We start from the raw sequence: 19,985 nt of genomic DNA on the forward strand, positions 1-19,985 counted from the left end.
TCATGTTCAAGTGTTTTTAAAAACACTTCGCAGGGATGGTCTAAGTTTACTTGGTCCTGCCACAGCATAAGCAGCTGAACTTGACGACTTCTTCAGGACCCTTCCAGCCCTACATTTCTATGATTCTGTTCCTGAATGAGTTAAAGGGCAGGTTAGTGTGTTGGAAGGCATGAGATGATGTATAGGTAGAGACAGCTACTTGTTGAAATATTTGCAGGACTGAAAAACACTGGCGGCGTGTGGGACATATGAATGCAGCCAATTGACACATCTTTGCTACATTAAAGCAAGATGTAGGAGCAGCGTGTTTGTTTCTATCAACTACCATCTGTTAGCTTTTTCACCCGTAGATGGCAGGATAGCAAAATACTCAGATTAAACAGAAGTGATGAATCCTTGACTTCACTATATGTCAGATAAAGACATGGAGATATGTTCCATTGTTTGTCTATTTTGGAAGTGGTGGCTTACCAAATTAAATTGATGTCATGATTGTTTATGGCAGCAAGGAATCTGTTAGTCTGTTCTTTTCCTTCCTATCTGTCAGTGTCATTTTGCTCCAGATCATAAAATTCAGCCATGCCTACTTAAGATTTTGTATTAAGATAAATTAGTATCCTGAAAAATCCGAGTCACCATGTTCTGAAGATGCTGTAGTTATCCTTTTTATCACTTATTTTACCAAAAGACCATTTGTCCTCAACACATAATTCTTGTGGATCCCACTTTCATTTGGTCAGTCACACATTCTTGCTTTTTTCTCCTGCTGCTTTTCCCAGCCTAATTTAATTATATCAGAGATTTAAAATGTACATAGTGAGGAATCTGGCTTAAGGCCTCCAACTATGAGCAACAGCAGTAGTTTGCTAACAGAAGAAATATACAAAAATCCCTGCTGTTCTTTTATGGATTTCTGACATGTGTGCCTCGTTGTTACTAAATACACATACTATTTGAGATGCTGCATGTTGCTAGAGGAGCATAGAATCAGGAAGTCATCTAGTCCAACCCCCTACTCAAAGCAGGACCAATCCCCAACTAAATCATCCCCGCCAGGGCTTTGTCAAGCCTGACCTTAAAAACCTCTAAGGAAGGAGATTCAACCATCTCCCTAGGTAACCCATTCCAGTGCATCACCACCCTCCTAACATCCAACCTAAACCTCCCGCATTACTCCTTGTTCTGTCATCTGCCACCACTGGGAACAGCCGAGCTCCATCCTCTTTGGAACCCCCTTTCAGGTAGTTGAAAGCAGCTATCAAATCCTCCCTCACTCTTCTCTTCTGCAGACTAAATAATCCCAGTTCCCTCAGCTTCTCCTCATAAGTCATGTGCTCCAGCCCCCTAATCATTTTTGTTGCCCTCCGCTGGACCCTTTCCAATTTTCTACATCCTTCTTGTAGTGTGGGGCCCAAAACTGGACACAGTACTCCAGATGAGGCCTCACCAATGCCAAATAGAGGGGAATGATCACGTCCCTCGATCTGCTGGCAATGCTCTTACTTATGCAGCCCAAAATCTCGTTAGCCTTCTTGGCAACAAGGGCACACTGTCAACTTATATCCAGCTTCTCATCCACTGTAACTCCTAGGTCCTTTTATGCAGAACTGCTGCCTAACCACTCAGTTCCTAGTCTGTAGCAGTGCATGGGATTCTTCTGTCCTACGTGTAGGACTCTGCATTTGTCCTTGGTGAACCTCATCAGATTTCTTTTGGCCCAATCCTCATATATCTTTCCCAAATGCAAAAGACTCTTTATTGGAGAAAAATAGCAATTATTAAAGCACCTATAAACATATATTTGTGTGCTAGTTAATCTGAACTAGTAAAGATGGGCAAGAGTTAGAATACCAAAAATTACTAGATAATTCAACCTAATTTGGAGCTCTCAGACTGCTGGTAGGGAAACAGTACTTTTGGGAATGATGTAACAGTGTATACCAGAGGTGGCCAACTTGAGCCTGAGAAGGAGCCAGAATTTACCAATGTACATTGCCAAAGAGCCACAGTAATACATCATCAGTCCCCCCATCAACTCCCCGCCCTGTGCCTCCCGCCCACCGGTAGCCCCGCTGGTCTGTGCCTTCCCCTCCCTCCCCACACCTCCCAATCAGCTGTTACGTGGCATGCAGGAGACTTGGAGGGGGATGGGGAGGAGCGAGGGCATAGAAATCTCAGAGGAGGGTGCAGGAAGGGGTGGAGTGAGGGCAGGGTCTGCGGCAGAGCCAAGGGTTGAGCAGTGAGCACCTCCTGGCACATTGGAAAGTTGGCACCTGTAGCTTCAGCCCCGGAGTCAGTGCCTATACAAGGAGCCGCATATTAACTTCTGAAAAGCTGCATGTGGCTCTGGAGCCACAGGTTGGCCACCCCGGTGTATACAGTGATGACAACTCTTTTGGCTTTAAGTTCTCCCACCAACAACATTGCTGCCATACAGTTTTGAAAAGTCATATTTTTCCAACCACATTTGTTTCAATGTTCAATCCAGTGATCAAACATTCTGGCTTGGCCAGGTGTATCACAGCAGACTTACTTTTAAAGAACAGTGTTGTTGCTGGAGTTTAACAAGAATACAACAAACACAGCTAAAGTAACTACCTGATACTAGGACTCTTGATTAATCGCGGTTAACTCACATGATTAACTCAAAGAAATTAATCACGATTAAAAAAATTAATCATGATTAATTGCCATTTTAAACAATAGAATACCAATTGAAATGTATTATTCTGTGTTGTAACTGAAATCAAAGTGTATATTATTTTTATTACAAATATTTGCACTGTAAAAATGAAAAATGGTATTTTCAATTCACCTATACAAGTACTGTAGTGCAATCTCTTTGTCATGAAAGTGCAACTTACAAATGTAGATTTTTTGTTACATAACTGCACTCAGCACCAAAACAATGTAAAACTTTAGAGCCTACAAGTCCACTCAGTCCTACTTCTTGTTCAGCCAATCGCTAAACAAAATAAGTTTATTTACATTTATGGGAGATAATGCTGCCCTCTTCTTATTTACAATGTCATCAGAAAATGAGAACAGGCATTTGCATGGAACTTTTGTATATGGCATTGCAAGGTATTTATGGGCCAGATATGCTAACCATTCGTATGCCCCTTCATGCTTCAGCCACCATTCCAGAGGACATGCTTCCATGCTGATGATGCTCATTAAAAAAATGTGTTGATTACATTTGTGATTGAACTCCTTGGGGGAGAATTGTATATCCCCATCTCTGTTTTACCCGAATTCTGCCATATATTTCATGTTATAGCAGTCTTGGATGATGACCCAGCACATGCTGTTCATTTTAAGAACACTTTCACTGCCGATTTGACAAAACACAAAGAAGCTAGCAATGTGAGATTTCTAAAGATAGCTACAGCATGTGACCCAAGGTTTAAGAATCTGAAGTGCCTTTCAAAATCTGATCGGGACGAGGTGTGGAGCATGCTTTCAGAGGTCTTAAAAGAGCAAATCTTAAAGAAGCTACAGAACCCGAACCACCAAAAAAGAAAATCAACCTTCTGCTGGTGGCACCTGACTCAGATAATGAAAATGAACATGTGTCCGTCTGCACTGCTTTAGATTGTTATCGAGCAGAACCCAGCATCAGCATGGACTCATGTCTTCTGGAATGGTGATTGAAGCATGAAGGAAAATATTAATCTTTAGCACATCTGGCACATAAATATCTTGCAACGCCAGCTACAACAGTGCCATGCCAATGCTTGTTCTCACTTTCAGGTCACACTGTAAACAAGAAGTGGGCAGCATTATCTCCTGCAAATGTAAACAAACTTGTTTGTCTGAGCGATTAGCTAAACAAGTGTACTTGCAAGCTCTAAAATTTTACATTGTTTTTCTTTTTGAATGCAGGTTTCTTTGTACATAATTCTACATTTGTAAGTTCAACTTTCATGATAAAGAGATTGCTCTACAGTATTTCTATTAGCTCAATTGAAAAATACTATTTCTTTTGTTTTTTTACAGTGCAAGTACTTGTAATCACAAATAAATATAAAGAGAACACTGTACACTTTGTATTCTTTGTTGTAATTGAAATCAATATATTTGAAAATGTAGAAATCATCCAAAAATATTTAAATAAATGATATTCTGTTATTATTTAACAGTGCAATTAATCGCATGATTAATTGCGATTAATTTTTTTAATCACTCAACCGCCCTATTTCATACATAACAGTAGTTTTCTGGAATACTCCATTTAGTTGTAGCTTAGACTTATGCCAAGATTTTGAATGTAGAAATTGTATACCATAAAATCAAAGGGCCAAGGCCAAAGGCAGTCATGTGGGATTTCGTTAGCTAAGGGGCTGTAAATTTTAATTGTTCTAGGCCATAGGTTGTAAACTATTTAATTGGACGAATATGACTAACTTGTATGTTAGTCCACAGTATATTTATAAAACTTTTTGCAAAATATCAGTTTTTAAAAATCTGATTATTTCATGAAACTCCAACCTTTCCAAACATTCTCCTATTCTCATGCAAAAACTGAAAACAGTATTCAGAAATTTCAGTAGAAATGTAAGAACGAAGCCATTGGTGAAACTAATAGTTTTAAATCTGTGCATTGAACACTTCCCCACCTCCACCCACCTGCCTACAAGCTGTACCAACAATCTCTCAAAATATTTATGCTATTACACCAGTAATTCTTAAACTTTTGTACTGGTAACCCTTTTCACATAGCAAGCCTCTGAGTGTGACACCCCCCCCCCCTTATAAATTAAAAACACTTGTTTATATATTTAACACCATTATAAATGCTGGATGCAAAGTGGGGTTTGGGGTGGAGGCTGACAGCTCACGATCCCCCATGTAATAACCTCACAACCCCCTGAGGGGTCCCGACCGCCAGTTTGAGAACCCCTGCATTATACCCAATAGACTAACCTCATCCCTGATGAAACTCTATTGGCCTAATTTTATTCACTAACACAGCTCTAAGGAACTCGTCAGGGAGCAGTTCCAGACACCTTTCAGTTCTAACTCTATTTTATGTTCACAATTAGTATCTTCAAGAAACTTCCAGGTTCAAGACAAATCCAGGATTTGCTTTATTTTTCCTATGTTGGAATCAGGATCAGCATACTGGAACACAGCGTACTTGTAAGACTGAATCAATCAATATGAAGTAGAATATCAGTCTGAAAGCAATATTAGCATCATTTAGTTAAGACTAGTTGTGTATCAATTTGTGTGAGAGAAATACTGAGATTAAAAAGTGAAGTCCTGCTGTGAATATGGAAGTATTTGTCAAATTATGAACTGATCTTAGAGCCTTAACCCATTTTGTTTTGTTGTTTATATAATGACATTGCTTGCTAAAATGGTGCATGGAAAGTATTTGCACCTCTACAAGTTGAATACATTTTACTATATTTCTGCATCACTTTGAATGGTCAGATTATCTGTTTACTAGTTTTTTTGGAATAGCAACAACAATTAAGATAGAGTAAAGGTACAAATTCCTTGAAATTTACATCACTAAGTAAAGTTAAGAGTAATCAAATATACTATGATTTCACATTTTTCTGACTTCTCTTTCTGTATATAATTCAAAGGAAGCCTACAGTAGCAAAAGAAAGCTATAATTCTTCAAAGTTTTGTTCGTGCTGTCACATTTTTGCAAAATTGCAATAACAGCACAAAATACGCCAATATTAGTCTTTACATAATTCTGAAGTCATAACGAATCTGTTAAAGATATATGCAAGACTATTTAGTTATTTGCATTATTAATGTAACTCTGGCAATAAGATTCACTTTGGGGTAGACAATTATTGTACATTAACATCAGCGTAGGGCAGTTGAAATGGTTTGTAATGAAGTGTTACCAATCCTGAATATCTTTCAAGAGCCCAACATTTTTTTAATTGGGTTACCTTCTTGATTTAAAACACTTAGACTTATTTTAAGGATTTGATTAATCACGTGTACTAGTCATGGCATATTTGGGGTAAGAAATGCTTCTTCTATTGTCATGCAAAGGACTATGAAGGTTTGAGAGACCAGCAATGATTATAATCTGACTTTAAGTTTTTATACAGCACCTATAACCAGTGTAAAAATGTATGTTAAAGACAAGTTTGACTTTCTGCTTTCCAATAAGGTCTTCTTCATATGAACACTTTTTTTCTTCAATTCAGCAAACATAAGAACAGCCATGCTGGGTCAGACCAATTGTCCATCTATCCCAATATCCTGTCTTCTGACAATAGACAATGCCAGATGCTTTAGAGCAAGTGACCAGAACAGGGAATCATTTAGTGATCCCTCCCTTGTCATCCACTCCCAGTTTCTGGGAATTAGAGGCTAGGGACATCCAGAGCATGGGATTGCATCCCTGACCATCTTGGCTAATAGCCATTGATGGATCTATCCTGCATGAACTTATCAAATTCTTTTTTGAACCCAGTTATACTTTAAGCCTTCACAACATCCCCTGGCAATGAGTTCCACAGGTTCACTGTGTGTTGTATGAAGAGGTACTTCCTTTCATTTGTTTTAAACCTGCTGCCAATTAATTTCATTGGGTGATTCCTGGTTCTTGTGTTATATGAAGGAGTAAATAACACTTCCTTACTCACTTTCGCCATCCCATTCATGATTTTATAGATCTCTATTATATGCCCTCTTAGTCATCTCTTTTCCAAGCTGAAAAGTCCCACTCTTTTTAATCTCTCCTTATATGGAAGCTGTTTCATACCCTTAATCATTTTTGTTGCCCTTCTCTGTACCTTTTCCAATACTAATATATCTTTTTTGAGATGGGGTGAATAGAACAGCATTCAGTATTCAAGGTGTGGGCATACCATGGATTTATATAGTGGCATTATGATATTTTCTGTCTTCTTATCTACCCCTGTTCTAATGGTTCCTAACATTCTGTTGGTGTTTTTGACTGCCATTGGACATTGAGCAGATGTTTTCAGAGAACTTTCCTCAATAACTCCAAGATCTCTTTCTTGAGCGGTAACAGCTAATTCAGAGCACATTAACATGCTTGAAGTCATCATTTTCCTTAGGGTACATCTATACTACCCGCTGGATCGGCGGGTAGTAATCGATCTATTGGGGATCGATTTATCACGTCTCATCTCGATGCGATAAATCGATCTGTGAATTGACACCCGTACTCCACCTCGGCAGGAGGAGTAAGCAGCATTGACGGGGAAGCAGCAGCAGTTGACTCGCGGCTGTGAGGACGGCCAGGTAAGTCAAACTAAGATACTTCGACTTAGCGTAGCTGAAGTCGCGTATCTTAGATCGATCCCCCTCACAGTGTAGACCAGACTTTAGACAAATTTTTCCCTTAGATCTGTCTATTGATCTAGCAGGTTCTTGATTTTTCTTGTCACTAGATATATTATTTGGGAGAAATAATATTAATTCTAGTGTCGGTCACATTTGACTTAATATTGGCAGTAGTTTCACCTTTTTGCCTTTGTCATCTTTATTTTAACACTTGATTGTCTCAGATAGTTATTCCTATTTGTAAGTAAAATATAAAGACAAATTGGACAAATCTTTTGTTTTTAGTAAGTAAGATTTATAGATTCTTAGTCTCAAAAGATGGGGTAACTGCCACTATATCTAACTTACATTATGGTTTAAGCTAAAAAAGAGGGACAAAATTAATTTGTCACAGAATAAACGTAAGTAAATTGTATAATTTCTAAGTAATGTTTGGGTTTGGTGTTACTGGCTAATATGATGATTACATTTTAAACATGTTCCCCTAGAATTTAAATAAAGTTTGACAATTACTAAAGCAAAAATCAGGCAAACTTGCTGTGATTTCTCTTTTAATCTTTAGAAGTACCAATATCTCCTCAGCATTGTGAATGGAAGTGTTCATGTATCTGCTTATTATTGGATACTGACTACTATAATACTTGATGTTACTTTTGTTTCAAAAACAGATAACCTATATAGTCCCTGATAACAGTATTTGTTTGTGATTGTCAGAAAAGAAAATTATTTATTAAATGACCCATGTTATTGTAATAATGACAGGTTTTGGGGGACCCCGTCCAGTGCAGAGTGAGTGTGTCCCTTAGGATTTAGGGGCGGGACGTACGTGACCTGCATCTAGGCCTTCGTAGCCGGAGTCAATATACTCACCCCTGTTAGCAGGGCAATGAGGCCTAGTGACCGAAGTCAGCGTATTTGCCCCTATTAGCAGGGCAGTGTGGCCCAATGGCCAGAATCAATAGATTCACCCCAGTCAGCAGGGCAGTAAGATTCACTGGCCTGAGACAATAGATTTGCCCCTGTTAGCAGGGCCATAAGGCCTAGTGGCCAAAGTCCACATACCCACCCTTGTTAGTGGGGCAGTAAGGCCTAGTGGCCAAAGTCAAAAGATTTGCCCCAGTCCACAGAGCAGTAAGGCCTAGTGGTCAAAGTCAAAAGATTTGCCCCAATCCACAGGGCAGTAAGGTCTAGTGGCCACAGTCAATATATTTGCCCCGTCTGTAGGGCAGTAAGGCCTATGGCCAAGTGGCCTCAGTTGGGGAAGGGCTCTGGGAGTGGCAGGAGTGCATGCCACTGAGTCAGGGGCAGGCGGTTTCTGACCAAAATTCGAGTTCACTAACCAGGCCACTGTCTAATTCCCCTGGGCTGCTTCCTACTGTGGTTCCTGCTGCTGCGGTCTGGGCATCTCTGCTGTCTCCGGGTTCCCCGGTCTGTGCTGTCCCTGGCGACCCCAGACTCTGTAGAGCCTCTGTGTGTGCCCTGATGTCTGCCTGGGTTGCGGTGTGTCTGGGTCCCATAGCCTCGGGCTTTGGCTGATCCTTGGCTGGAGCCTGCGGCGGGTGGTCGTCCTTTCTCTCTGGCAGTTAGTCCCAACTGAGCTGAGAATGAGAGGGATATTGAACTTGTCATACCACCTTGTGTCACAGCAGTGGCTGCAGCTTTTGTAGACTGAATGGATCCTAAGCTTTCAGAGCTGGGCTAAACAAAATGATGGAATGATTTACATGGTTCTGATCCGCACGTATTTGGAGGGGGAAGGTCTAGTTTTCCAAAGTGGAGTGTTCTCTATTTGCGTACAAGGAGAGCTTTGCATGCAAACTTCAACTTATATTTGTGTTGAGTTTCTTTTAGTAAAATGGAAGGTTTGGGGTTTAAAGGAATTTCCATATCAACAAATGTTTACCTAACCCACTACTGTATACTAGAAATATGACCTGGGAGCCTACTAAAAGACATAAGGGAAAGTTGGAGTTTTCACATTTATAAACAGCAAAAGCTGTTGGGGTTGTAGGTATGTTCAATATGGTAAATTATAAGCAATCATTCTAAACTTAATATTAACAAGGTAGGAGGTTGACTGTAAAAGCTTCCAACAAATTTTCAAGTTAGTACCTATGTAGCAACCCATATAAATCATAGGACTGCAAGGAACCTCAAGAGGTCTTCTAGTCCAGTTCCCTGCTCTGAAGGCAGGACTAAGTATTAACTAAACCAGGGGTGGGCCAACTTTTTGGCCTGAGGGCCACATCTGGGAATAGAAATTGTATGGTGGGCCATGAATGCTCACAAAATTGGGGTTGGGTTTTGTGGGGGGGTGGTGAGGACTCTGGTTGGGGGTGCGGACTCTGGGCTGGGGCCAGAAATGAGGAGTTCAGGGTATGGGAGGGGTCCAGGCTGGGGTGTGGGAGTGGAGTGCAGGTGGATGAGGGCTCTGGCTGGGGGGGCGGGCTCTTGGGTGGGGCTGGGGATGAGGAGTTTGGGGTGTAGGAAGGTGCTCCAGGCTGGGACTGAGCGGTTTGGAGGGCAGGATGGTGATCAGGGCTGGGACTGGGGGTTGGGGTGAGGAAAGGGGTGCAGGCTCAAGCTGGGGTGATGGCTCTGGGGTGGGGCTGTGGATGAGGGGTTTGGGGTGCAGGAAGGTGCTCCAGGCTGGCATCGGGGGGTTCAGAGGTTGGGAGGGGGATCAGGGTTGGGGCAGGGGGCTGGGGCACAGGGAGAGGCTCAGGGGTGCAGGCTCAGGGCAGTGCTTACCTCACGTGGCTCCCAGAAGCAGCGGCATGTCCCTTCTCCTGCTCCTACGCAGCAGCGTGGCCGGGGGCTCTGCACGCTGCCCCGTCTGCAGGCACTTCCCCTGCAGCTCCCATTGGCTGCACTTCCTAGCCAATGAAAGCTGCGGCGCTTGGGGTGGGAACAGCATGCAGAGTGGAGCCCCCAGCTTCCCCTACATATAGGAGCCAGAGGGGGGCCATGCCACTGCTTCCGGGAGCTGTGTGGAATGGCCCCCGACCCGGCTTCCCAGCTGGAGCACCAGAGCGGGGCAAGACCCAAAACCCACTCCCCAGCGGGAGCTCGAGGGCCAGATTAAAATGGCTGGTGGGGCGGATCCAAGTCACAGGCCGTAGTTTTCCCACCCCTGAACTAAACTATCCCTGACGGGTTTGTCTAACTTGCTCTTAAAAATCTCTGGTGATGGAGATTCCACAACCTCCCTGGGCAATTTGTTCCAGTGTTTAACCACCCTGACAGTTTTTCTGAATGTCCAACCTAAACTGCCCTTGCTGCAATTTAAGCCCATTACTTTTTGTCCTATCCTCAGAGGTTAAAGAGAATATTTTTTCTCCCTCCTCCTTGTAACAACCTTTCCGGTGGTGGCCTCAGCAACAAGAGCCTTTGAGAGACCTCAGCGTAGATGCTGACTACAGTTGTATAGATTAACCTTTCTCTCTGCAACAAGGTTTTTGTAGAGACTCTTGGGATTTTCTACTGGTTCTTGCAGCTGGGCACTCTTACCCTCCACCCTATCCCCCACTGCTGGCCTAAAACTACTCAGCTGCAGAAAGATTGAGGTTTGCAGCTTTAGCAGTCATATTTCTTGGCTAGCCACTCCATTTGTGGCACTGGTTTCCAAGCAAACAAAACTCGATCCATTTCCAAGGGGTTTATGCAACAAGGAATGTTGTTCTGTTCCTGAAGCATATAACAAGGTTGGAATTTGGGGGTAGGGAGTTTGTCTATAAAAAAAACCATCCTCAAATATACAACAGCCTGCAATATTCAGAGAAGCCCCTACCAGAATGAGAGAGAGGCATGATTAAATGAATGGTTGACTCACCTTAGAAAGTGAAAAAAGATATCCATCCAGAACCAAGAGGATTTCTCTCACTATGAAATTCTCACACCCACAGTATGGGGTTAGGGTGGAAGAGCCTTGTGAATTGAGAGTTCTATTGGCACCTACCATTTGATCTGCAGACATAAGAAGAATCTCTCATTCACACACAGTACTCTATGCAGTGTAGTTGTAGCTGTGTCAGCCCCAGGGTATTAGAGAGACAAAGTGGGTGAGGTAATATCTTTTGTTGGACCAACTTCTGTGGGTGAGAGAGACAAGCTTTTCAGCCACACCGAGTTCTTCTTCAACTCTGGGAAAGAGACCTGAAGAAGAGCTCTGTGTGAGCTCTAAAGCTTGTCTCTCTCACCAACAAAATTTGGTCCAATAAAAGATATTACCACCTTGTCTCTCTAATACAGTACTATAGTCAGTTTCAGGAATCGTTTTACATAGACAGACTCCTAACACTCTTGCCTCAGATGTTGGCCCTATAATAAGCTCCCTTGAGAACTCCTCTCTTCCTTTCTCCATGCATCTCCTAAAGCAAGTTCCAAAGGGGATTCTCTCCCTGGAGGCCCAACCAGGGACAGGACACTACATCACACCTCAAGTACTTGGATATCATATAGAAATGTCTGAATGCCAATTAATCCTGTCTGTGCTTTTTATATGGAACAGCTAGGTACTTTATCCAAGTGGTCTTGGAATTGGGAAATATCAGGCATTCTACGAGGTAGGCCAGGTAGTTCAGTATTCTAACACATCGTGTAACAATGTGCTATTAAAGATAATGCAACTGGAAAGGGCTGGCTTGTGCTTTGATATTTCCCTTTGATTTTTTTATACATTACTTACCAGTTCAAGGCAATATTTCCCATTTTTTAAACTGACAGAAGGTTTCACTAGGGTTCTCCTTGTCTTTTCATAATGTGGCTCTTTATCTAACCTCTCAGTATTTTTTGTAGTGCATTTCTAGTCTTTGAAAAGTTTATTATGGTGTACTGAAGATGGGAGGTAAGACTGACAAAAGCAATAAAACCCCCAACTTCTTCAAGTGGCTCTGCATAATCCCACTTATGGGATATTGCACTGCCTGGTGGCATCTAAGAATAGAACCTTCTCCCAGCAGAATCCATTAGAGTGCCGCCTTGTACCTTTCCCCTCAGCACTTCCGAATGCTCCAAACATGAGACTATCTACCATTTCAGTCCTTCCTTCAGTCCAGCATCAAACAGAATTGAACACTCCTGTTCTTTGAATCCAGGTTTTTCTCCATTTATAGTGCCTTGATAGATTATAGTTATTCTTAGTATAGTTTTTAATGTAAGGTAGTTTTAAGTATAGATAGTTCAATGTAGATCTTGAGATCAGTTCCCTATGATTGTGGAACCACAGAAGAAGAGACCAGGCTTTAAGAGATGTGCTTTGTGTCTTCTGAGACTCAGATGAATACATCGGCTGCCTTAAGTGTTTGGGAGAGGGACACTCTCCGTCTGGATGTTCTTTTTTGCTGGACTTTCACACCCAGAGCATGCAAGGCCAGGCAGAACAGACTACAGGTGCTTCTGCTTAAAGAAGCTCTTGCTGCTAAGTTGTACAGTTATGGTGGATCATCAGACCCAAAGACTAAGAGGCCTGTTTCAGTTCCAGTAGCTTCCTCCAGCCAGGATAAGTTGTCTAAAGGTTCCAATTCATTGGGATCTTTTTTGGTGCTGGCTCCTGATTCTTTGGTTAAAGCTGTCTAGGATTCAAAGGCACAATTGGTAGACAAGGGCCATCTGCCTGCTAAGGAACCTAGAGTTATTTCAGTTCTGACTGTATCAGTTCTGAAGAAGAAGCTGAGAGAGAAGATGGCCACTGTTAGATACGTCACACTTATCAGATCTGTCTGATTCTGACATAGCCTTTGTGGGGCCAACTTTGAAATCCAAATTGTTCCATTTCAAAGTCCAGTGCTGTGGAGCTGAGTGTTTCTCCAGGCCTTTGGTGCCAGTTCCATCATCCACTCCTGTTCTAGGACCATCCTCTAGGACCAAAGAGGATGTTAACGGTAGTGGCTGATGTGCACCTTCCTGTGTCTGAGCATTCCCCAGAGTCAAATGACAGGAAATTGGCAATGAGGAAGAGACAGTCTTCTTCGGTTCTGCGATTTGCTTCTTCCTCCTTAAAAACAGGAGAAAGCAGAGGAGATTGTTGGACTTTCTCTGGATCCATCTATAACTCTTCCTCAGACTCCTATGGAATTTTCAAGCAGATCTTTCTCATCTTTTCTCTCTCTTCACCCTACAGTTCCATTGCTGTCTCCATAGCAGATCTGAGGTTGGATCTATTTTAGAGGAGGATAGCAGAAGAATTTAGAAACCTGATTCATCCTGGTATATGCCTCCTTATCCTTTTATTCCTCCTCCTATGGGTATGTTTCCAGATCTTAACTACTGGGAGAGATTAGCAGTCCTGGTATTCATGGCCATATTGGGTTCCACCAAAGAATTTTAGGATCAACTTCCTAGTAGATGGAGAAGTGATGTTTCATCCTGTAATGATCCAGTAGCTCAACAGTCCTTGGATCTATTTCCTCTGGATCCATAAGCAGCTCATACAGTTGTACCTGATATGCTTTCAGAAGAAGAGGAGATAGCGGCTTTTTTTGAGCAAGAACAAATTAATATTGACTTTGATCCCAGTTTGTCACATCTTGAGCAACTGGGTATAGCTTCTGCTTAATCCCCTTCTGAGAATACTTTGCAGCAATAAGACTAATGAACAGTTGGAAAAACCACAAGAAACCAGATCGACTGCTTGTTCTCTGGGTCTTTACCCTCAATCAGAAGGAGAGTTTCTACTCCTCCTTTTCAATATCAGAGGTAATATTACCCTCAGTCATCTGCTTATTTTTCCTCAAATCAGAGATGTCATGGACAACACCAGCAACCTCCATTTTCATTCCAGGCTCGGCATAAAAACAGGTCTTTCAGATCTAGACCTAAGATGAAACAATCTGCTCCCATTTTTTCATTGTCTTTGAACACCAGGACTCAGATTTGATGTGAGGATTGAGAATCATGGACCATCAGTGAGGATCCATCCCTTCTTTTATATGGGGACAAGCTATCCCAATATATCAACAAATGGAGACTGATTACATCAGACTTATGGGTACTATAAATTGTAAAGAAAGAAATGTAATTCTGTTTGAAACACTGCTCCCTTTCCTTCCTTTTTCAGGGAACCTTCTCACAAGGTTTTTCTGCTTACAGAAGTACAGAAGCTGCTTTAGACAGGAGATGCTGAGGAGGTAGCCAAACATTGGTGGGTTCTGGTTCTATTCAAGATACTTCCTGGTACAAAAAAAAATATGGGTTTCTCCATCTAATTTTAGATTTCATAAAATTGAACAGCTACATCTGGAAGTTCTGGTTTCACATGTTAACACTGGCTTCCATAATTCCCCCACTTACAGTTACAGATTGGTTCTCCACCCTCAATTTTAAAGGATGCTTGTTTTCATCTCTGTCCTACTCCAACATCGGAAATACCTGCATTGCACGGTGGCAGGATGTCATTTCCACTACAAGGTGCTTCAGCTGTCAGACACACTTTACATGTCTTCACATCTCTTGTCACAGCAACAAAGCAGGGTCCTTCATCCGGCTCCTTAGTCTCTTCATATGACAATCTGGGCTATCAGACTTTGACTAGTCTTGGTACAGAATGTATTGCCTAATTCTAGAAAACTGTATACTAGAAAGTGCTGCTATTTAAAATGGGCTAATTTGTTGATTGGATGCAGTGAAAATCTGATTTTCCAGTATCAGCTTCCATGGCCTGTATTTTGGAATATTTAGTATACTTAAAATCTGAAGGGTTATAATTGTACTTTAAAACTTCACCTGGCAGCTATTTCAGTTTAACACTTTGTGGTTGATAGCAGATCATTGTTTGTACATGATTATTGTAAAAGGTTTATGAAGGTGTTATCTGACATGTATTCTCCTTTAAGAGATCTTAATCTGGTTTTATCTATGCTTGAACAGTGATACTCAGACATCAGTGGATCAGGAGCCAAATTAGGAATCAACATTACCCAAAAGAGCCACAGTAGTGTGAATTCATTGTTTCATTCTCTCTCTCTCTCTTTCTTTTTATATCTATATCCATATATCTATATCTATATATAGTTGATTCCAAATTTGAACCACTGAGGCCTGAGTATCACTGTTCAAGATAACGATATTAATAAGATAATACATAAAAAAGGTAACCTTGCAAGCATAGATAAAACCATATGCTGTATGTATATATACATATATACATACAGCATATATATACATACAGCATATATATACATATATACATACAGCATATATATACATACAGCATATGGTTTTATCTATGCTTGCGAGGTTACCTTTTGAACTTCTGACAAAGCATTCCTTATTTTATTATATATTATATATATATTCATTCTCACAGCAAAATGACTGACCCAGTACTGATTGGTAAATCACACAATCTAAATAATTAAATTATTAACCAGTGTTTTAATATGTGCTGCAAAGAGCCACAGGAGACACATTAAAGAGCCCCCCCCAAACCCGGAGCCCCTCCTGCACCCCAAACCCCTCATCCCCGACCCCACCCCAGAGCCTTCACCCCCATCCCAGAGCCCTGACCCCCTCCCACACCCCAACTCCCTGCCCCAGCCCTGAGCTCCCCACAAACCTGGAGCCCCTCCTGCACCCCAAACTCCTCATCTCCAGCTTCACCCCAGAGCCCACACCCCCAGCCCAGATGTTGATCATTTAAGAAAACAAATCATTTCCTAGGAATTAAAAATAGGCAGATTTTGAAGAGAGCAGGTATAATGTAAGAGCTAGCTCTTTCTTAAATGTACACATACTTTTACCTGTGCAGAACTTCTTTACTTGAACATATATCAAGAATTGTGGAGGTACAACTTAGGTGCTTGCAAAGGTACACACACTTTGGAAAACATTGGCCTATTTCAGCAATATGTTACTATAGATCTGTTAGGCCAATTATGATATTTCTGCATTTTCTTACCCACATTTCCTGTGACATAAGCATTTTTAAAATGTTATAATTAATGTAGCTTTCCTTTCTCTGTTAGAACAGAAATGTGAACTAATTGTGCTATTGCATTGAGTATCTTGGAAAAGCCGTTCAAACTATACCTCCATTATAGAGTAGAGAAGGCAGGGTAGTAATTGCAGTAGGACAGCTGCTACATGCCCTGGAGGCTTCACATACAAAAAGAGGAGAGTGACACAAGAAACAATCAGCTCTTCCTTTCCTTTCCCACAGCCTAGCCAATGGCAGCAGGGAGACACAGAGGAATCTCTTTTCCGACCCTGCCTGTCTCCCAGCCTCAGGCACGATCTCTGCATGTGTTCTGGACAGAAGTAGGAAAGTGGGGAAATAGACAAGGCCCCAGAGCAGCTGTGCGAGCCACTCTCTTTTTCCCATCCTCTTAGGACTTCAAGCATTGTCATTCCTTTGCTGGTCTCCTCAAACATCTCTTCCCCCGTGACATGGAGTGGGGAAAGAGCAGAGGTGAAAGTAGCCGGTGCGCTGTACCGGGGTGGCCCAGCTTCCCCAGGCGGCAATCTAAAGGGCCTGGGGCTCCCAGCAGTGGCTGTAGCCCCAGGCCCTTTAAATTGCTGCCAGAGCCCCACTGCTGGAGCCCTGGGGTAGTGGCAGCAGGGCTGTGGGGGGTTATTTAAAGGGCCGGGGCTCCCACTGCCTCTACTGCCCTGGGCCCTTTAAATAGCCCCCGGATCCCCGCTGCCAAAGCCCTGGGGTAGCAGCGGCAGCCGGAGGCTCCAGCAGCGGTTTAAAGGGCCCGGGGTGGTAGCGGTGGCCGAGCCCTGGGCTCTTTAAACTGCTGCTGGAGCCCCCAGCTGCCACTGCTACCCCAGCGAGGGAGGGGGAGGACACTTACCGGTATAGGGCGGGCCAGGGCTGGCTCTGAGCCCCCCCATCTTCGCCTCTTCCGCCCAAGGCCCCGCCCCTTCTGGGGGCCAGAGCCAGCCCCAACCCAGCCCCGTACCGGTAAGTCCCTATTTCTACTTTCACCCAGGAAAGAGATTTAACTGTGCTCTCCCACTGTTCTATTCTCAAGGACTTCAAGAACCTGTTTAACAAATGGACTGAATGAAGGCTGATATTTTATACTACTGCTGTAGGGGGGTTTGTTTATTATTTTTAAACTAACAGTAACTGTGAGACTATGCAGGGAAAGAATGCTCACTTAGGCCTCAGTCCTGTCATGGAACTCCACCTCGGTACCAGGGTTCACCCACCAGAGATCATTGCAGGATCATGAATGTAAACTGTAAGTTCCTCAAGGCAGATTATGCCTCGTACATAGTAGGGATAGTGCATCACACAAAGAGGCCTCTGAGAGCTTTATAAATGTTTAATAATGTGATAAAAGTTCAGGTCAAGTGCCCTAAAATGGGAGCCTAGTGTTAGACTCCTAAGTCCATATTTAACCACCAAAAGTTGCTTGATTTTCAAAGTGCTGATCACCCACGATCTTCTATTTACTTTATTGGTAGCTGCTGGTTGCTCCACTCATTTGACTGGTCATTTATTTAGGTGCCTGAATGTGCATTTAGGAGCCTTACTTTAGGCCTTCATTTTTAAAAACTGTGGCTTCAGTACTAACACAAAAATGCTTAAATCGTAAAATGAAAGACTTAGCAAATATATTGTCAGTATATGAAAACGAAATCCACATTTCTCCAGATTTAAAAATATGTATCTTTTTTGTGGCAACATTTGTTTTCCTTTTAAATACTGATTGTCGAGCAACTGGAGGTGAACTGGAAACCCTACTATTCAATTCTGTGAGAGTTCAGGTCACGGGGCCTGATCCAAAGCCCAGCAAAAACAACAGGAGCCTTTCCTTTGACTTCAGTGGGCTTTATCTGGCTTGTAGACGTCATGTGATAGAAGAAGTATCAGATATTAAACTGATTCTACACTTGGAGCAAGATTCTCCATAGCCCTTTGTTGGGAAGGGAGAGGGGAAAAAGAGCCTCCCAGTTCCATTGTGCCCCTACGCAGAAGCCAGATATATCCTGTTAAGAAGCACAGGCCCTCCTTAATGGTAGCACTGCTGCTGACACTAGCTAGCCAAAACGGGAGTGTGGACTGTGAACTGCTCTGCTTTTTCGACACCAGCCAGCTAAGAGCTGTCCCTGTTGCCAGAGCTGCTGCTCCCTGGCAAACTCCAATGGAAATTCTGACTCAGAATTCTGCCTGGGTTCTGCTGCTGCAGCATAGCCCATCCACACCTCCAACATGCTTCTGGCCTTAAAAACCAGCATCTATCCCTTGATCTTAGCCAAAAGGCTGAGAAGGGCTGAAAAGTTAACATCTGTCTTTGTACAGTAAGTTCAAATGTTCCTTGACAGAGATTTCGCTAATGATAGCCACCTATACCCACTACAGGCCTTCCATGACCTTCTCAGATCACCTTCTTAACAACAGCTTAAAATATTTAATGTCTTCACCCTTCTCTATGAAAAAAACCCCAGAAGATGTGGCTTAGAATGTTCTCTTTCCTCAAGAGGAGCCTGCGATAAATATTCATCTTAACCTGAGGCACTTCCATTAATATTCGACCTTGTGCTTTTGAGCTCCACTTTGCTCACAGAGCTCCTCTTTAAAATAAAGATGGGCACACGCTCTCAGCAGATGGGCTTGGCCAGGAAACTGCCTTTTTGATAGATATTTTGCAACTGGAGTTACATTTAACTTTCTAAATCTTTTGTTAATTCAGATACTTTGGTTGAAAACGCATGAGGTTTGAAAATTTCTGAGAAATCTTACTCCTCAATTTAGATGAAACCTCAATAAGTAACATCTGTTCATTTGCTCTGCTACAGACAATTGCTTCTTACAGAACTGTCTTAAGTCATTAGTCAAACATATCGGTACTTAATGCAATAACAATTATACTGTCGTAAAGTTACAGTAGAGTATTATCTGCAGCACAAGAAATGATTTGAGGCAGGGGTGTTCGGTTTTGTGTGATCAGAAAGTTGGCAACTCATTCAAAAATTAGGAAATGCCAGACTTATAGTTACCTGAAAAACCTTAATTTGGCTCCCTTGTGCATAAGCTTTATGACAGAATGTAATCACACAATCACCTACTATTTTTTCGACAAGACTCCCTGCCTTATTCATGGGCACACAAGGGAGAAGAAGTGGGAAAGCAACTATAAATCTAGCATTTCCTACCTTTAGAGTGCTTGACTTTGTAATCTAAATAAAATTCTTATTAAACATTTTAAATGTAATAATTATTGAGAGTAATCACTATATATTGGCCCACATTGTGGGATATATAACCACATCCCCTGAGCATCATCTAGCTTTCTGTTGTTCAGTGGGAGTGTGGTCACTCATACAGGGTACACTGTGTACTCTCCTCCTAGTCCAGTCAGTTTCTCTGGCTTCTTTAGTGGGACTTGGGGCCATGCCTATGCTGTTGCTGTTTCTTTGCCTCTTTTGAGGTGGCTAGTGCCCAAGGAGTATAAATTGGGAAAGGTCCTGTTACACACTGAGTACAAGGACTGAAGGGGAAGCCAGCCCCAGTGAGTGTGGTGAGCAGGGAATGTGGTACATCATCTTAGTCCTTAGAACACACCTATGAAATGGGGAAATATTCCTGTTTACAGAAGAGGAAACTCGAGTGCAGGAGTAAATGAATCAGTGTCAAAACCAGGATTAGGAAGAAAGGTCACCTGACATCTGTTGTTATGCCTATTCCACTAGATTGCTATGTCTCCCAAGAAACTTAGTATTTGACAAAAGTGGGGGGAGGGTAG

Source organism: Mauremys reevesii, linkage group 9 (assembly GCF_016161935.1).
Source record: "Mauremys reevesii isolate NIE-2019 linkage group 9, ASM1616193v1, whole genome shotgun sequence".
NCBI classification, from domain to species: Eukaryota; Metazoa; Chordata; order Testudines; family Geoemydidae; genus Mauremys; species Mauremys reevesii.